At 34.5% G+C, this 4,433-nt stretch overlaps 1 long non-coding RNA gene across 2 annotated transcripts; it reads left to right on the plus strand.

The window, feature by feature from the left end:
- Positions 1-835: 835 nt before the first annotated feature.
- Positions 836-3,918, plus strand: LOC136061394 (uncharacterized). 2 transcript variants are annotated; one of them, XR_010625045.1, is made up of 3 exons: positions 904-1,117; positions 2,475-2,631; positions 2,791-3,918. It is a non-coding gene; the product is annotated as an uncharacterized LOC136061394 (long non-coding RNA). The 2 variants fall into 2 exon arrangements; XR_010625044.1 differs by lacking the exon at positions 2,791-3,918 and having other exon boundaries at positions 836-1,117; positions 2,475-2,750.
- Positions 3,919-4,433: the final 515 nt, after the last annotated feature.

Below are 4,433 nucleotides of genomic sequence, written 5' to 3' on the forward strand. Positions count from 1 at the left end.
TAAATAATCTATGCAATTCATCAAATTGATGCTATACTTAGGATGAAAATAGACGTGGAGAAATTGGTCGGAAATTTAGGATTGTAAACTAGCCGAGCCTAATTCAAACTCAACTCAACAACAAATATAAAATGTTCAAACTCGGCATAAGCTTGAACCAAGCTTACAAACTATGTTTGAGTTTGAGCTCGTAAAAAAGTCAAAAAACTTAAACTCAACTTGACTTGGATTAATTCATTAATCAAGCCGTGCGTGCTCAAGTTCAAACTCAAGCACAATCCAATACAAGTATATTATAAAGCCTATTTAATAATTGAAAGACTTAGCAAGATATGAGTTTGTTTTTCAAGCTTATTACTAAGCCAACCTAAGCCAGTTTGTTTTAGGCTTATATAAGGTCCATTGGGTTAGTCGTTTTGGGAGCTTAAAAGCTAAAAGAGCATTTTTAAAACTCAAAATTTTGTTTTACAATTACAACTCATCATAATTTTTTTACAATAGTTTATTTTAAATTCAAAATACCATTTTCTAACCATTTATACAAACGCCCCTATAGAGTTGCAATGCTCCCACATTAAAATTGAGTAATATCATCTTTTATAATTATCGGTAATAAGTATTTTACCTCTTGTTGTTAGAATTTTTATTAATGAAAAAATTCAAATTTTATTACATAACTGTTTTTAAAAACTTTAATATTTCTACCCCCCCCCCCCAAAAAAAAAAAAAAAAAAAGGAAAAGAAAAAAGAAAAAAGAAAAAGAAGTCTGTTTGGGAATATTTGTAAATAAACATTTGGGACACTTTAACAAAAGTTTAAAACACATCATCCACTAGCTGTTTCGGCCCCACCTCCTATTGTCAAATTACCAAAACTACCCCTATTCTTTCCTTTGTCTCTCTCTCTCTCTCTCTCTCTCTCTCTCTCACACACCGACAGACTCAAAAGAATCAGACACTGACCAGCGACTCTCACTCTCTCATTTGTAAGCGATTCATGACTCGGTTGGCTTAAATGGCGAGTACATGGAAGACTCACAGCAGCGATGTCCACGGAGGTTAACTTGAGCGGTGGAACTCACCACCTTCCCCTGGTTAAACGCCGTCGTTCCCGGAACGTAAATTTATCTTTCACTCTCTTCAATCTTTATTCATTTAAAATTTTGCAATTACTTGTGAATTTTGGTTAAACTTATTGGGTTTTGTAAGTTATGTGTTGGGTTGGGTAGGAAGAATGCATTTTGGCTTCACAAATCAAAATTTTCAACCCTGCTCATCACAATTTTTACCATATACGCCATTAATTTTACAGGGTTGGATTCTAATGATGGTTGTAATTGCTTAAGTTCGGTCTTGATATTTCACTGAAATTCATGAAATTTTCATGTAAATCTCGCCAATAGAAATAAAAAGAAGGAAATAATTGGTTACACTTATTTAGGCTTGTTATTTATGTTTGGTTACCTGCAAAATGTGAAGTGTATGTGGTAATATTTGAAATGGAAAGCCTTGCATATTGCAGTACAATTAGAAAATGGATGATTTTAAGAAATTTTGAATGAGGATCATTAGTTGTTCAATACATAGACTGTCAAGCATGAAGTTGAATGACCTGTGTACTATTCTGCCTTTTGCTGCGTTGAGCACGGGATATAGATGTTTTAGTTACCTCATAAACATTTACTTTGGAGTTAGCTGTTTTAGCTGTGTTTTGGCAACTCTGGGGGAGAGCAATTATAGATATTGCTGATTCTGGGGGAGAGTATTACACATTCTGGTCTTTTACAACTTTTCAGAGTAAGCTGTTGATAAGTTTATTAATATGACATATGTTCTTGAAATATGTGCTGGGTGTCTTGGTGACAAAAATGGACCAAGGCACTGGGTGAACTGCTGAAGGTAAGTTTGGAGATTAGATGTGAGCACGGATGGACTTACTAGTTAGGATTTTTTAAGGGATACAAAATCTTGTTAACTAAGTTTGACCTGGTAGGACAACATATATACATAAAATATACAGTGGATTCATTAAATATAAATAATGTTTTATCCTTCAAAGTTCCAAACATTTTTCTATTTCTTAGATCCTAATATGAGTGGATATCAGCTTCAAGACAGTTTTCCATTTCTAATTTAGATGCTTGATCTTTGTAATTATCAATGTATCTCTTGCACACTCCCCTTGTACATGGGTTGCACCTTTGCTCTTTAATGAATTATTTACTCATAAAGAAAAGGGTTTTGAAAGGGAAAGTCACAGGATGCCTGAACTTCTGTATGCATCCTCTCGTAATAAAGTAAAGGAAATTCCATGGACTTTCACTTCTTATTGTGTCTTTATATTTAACAATATGTTTTCATCCTATTGTAACCTATCCATATGTTCTCTTGCTAGTTGAATGAACCATATATTTATAGAATATATTAAAGAAAAATAATTCTGTTTCTAAGTACTTGACATTTGTACAATTACAGGGGAAGGAACACTGGCATATGGGATGAGGTGTCTGTATCAATAACTGAGGTGAGCTGTATTGTAGAACTTCCTTCCATGACAATAGATATGTGATAAACTATCATGTTAATGATATTTGGAACTCCTAGAATGAAAGCACTAGTGTAAACATTAGCAGTATCCTCATAAGCTGTAGATATGCATGGTTATGAAACATGTAGTGTAGATTTCTTCTGCCGTTCCTTATTAACTTTTATTTTTTTCTTAATTAGACTTCCAATATTTAATGGTGCTTTTGTTCCGTCGGGAGAATTGTTCTTTCCTTATTGTAATCAGATAATTCAGATAGGATGCTTTATTATTTGATGCAGCCAGTGGGAATAATTGATCCCCACATGGTTTCATCATTTTTTTACAATCGCAAGACGGTATATATGCATGCTACAACACAGTTAGAAGATAGAAGTGACTGGGTTGCTGAGTGTTCTTTGAATATCCAAGTAATAACGGGAGTTGCAGGAAACATTTGTTTAGTAGAGCATCTTCATAGCCAACACTTGTCAATCCCTGCTGGATTGCAATATACACCCATTGGATTGCCCCTCATGGAATATCAACAAACAAGATTAGACAGGCTTGGAGTTAACGTTTAGGAACTAGGCTACTTGAGCTATCTACATCCTTCTTCCCAATTGAGGTGAAGAAGACTTGTCGACTTATATCTTATGCAACCTGCAATACTTATCATGGAAGTCTGTTTATTAAACAAAAATTAGGTCCAACCACACATAATCATTCTCCCTTTAAACACTATGACACAGATAATTAAAAACCCCAAACTTCTTCTAGTACACGCAGTTGAGCCAAGAATTTGCTGCTGGAGATGTTGTGCCATGAATTATCCAGTGACGCCACCAGTGACTGTAAAAGATGTCAGCGTCAAAACTCAAAATGCCTCTACATCAACCTTGAAGTTGAAGATATTTCATAAGAACCTAAAGACATTTTGTGAAGGAAACTACTGGATATTTATTGCTGTAACCATGGCTAAACACCTTTTCTTTGGATTCCATCAATTTTATACCCATTAAAGGTGTCAACAAAGTGGAAAATATGAACTCAAATTAATAGAACATCTATATTAGCTGGAGTTTTGAACACCCATAGTGTTGATAGTAGTGGGGGATGGAGTCACCACGTCTTCTTTGGCTTCTCTCCATCACTGGCAGAATCTCCAGCGACTTCTTCATTTTAAATGGTTTTGGGTTTTGCATGGCTGGGTTTTAATTTTCTTATTAATCAGTATTTGTTTTAGTTCTTGATAATGTTGAGGTAGTGTTTGAGTGTGGTAGTACTTAACCTTTTATTTGCAAAAGTCTGATGTGGCACACTGTTGTTGGACTCGGAAGGTGTAAAACTAACCTTTACACCACATTCTTATTGAATTCAGTCTCTTATTAATAACCTTGGCTCTTTTGGTGTTAATACATTCCTCCTCATACTTAACACTTGGGACACCCTCTCTTTTTTACTCTTAGTTCCCGTTTTTCTTTTGTCAACTAAAGGATTGCTTTTGTTTTTGTCTATTTGAGGCATAGAATTTACTGTAGTGATAGTGGTTCACCTTGTTATATATATATATATATATATATGCAGAATGTATGAGTATCAAAGACAGAGACACAGACTAACATGGAAAACTGCAGAGGTCAACAATGGTTAAGCCGCACGATTCTTACTAGAGCATGTCCTAAAGCTTAACCATTGTTGGCCTCTGCGGTTTTCCATGTTAGTTTGTGTGTTTGTCTTTGATGCTCATACCTTCTGCTTTTGATTTGGTAAAATGGAATTTGATTTTTCATCTTTTTTATTTGTCTTGTCAATATCATACAAAATCATAGCATGATTTTGTAAATTTAGGCAATGGACTTCCTTCTCGATTCATTTCATTGATATTGTACATTACCATTGAAGAGATG

Source organism: Quercus suber, unplaced genomic scaffold (assembly GCF_002906115.3).
Source record: "Quercus suber isolate HL8 unplaced genomic scaffold, Cork oak 2.0 scaffold_517, whole genome shotgun sequence".
In the NCBI taxonomy this organism is placed as follows: domain Eukaryota; kingdom Viridiplantae; phylum Streptophyta; class Magnoliopsida; order Fagales; family Fagaceae; genus Quercus; species Quercus suber.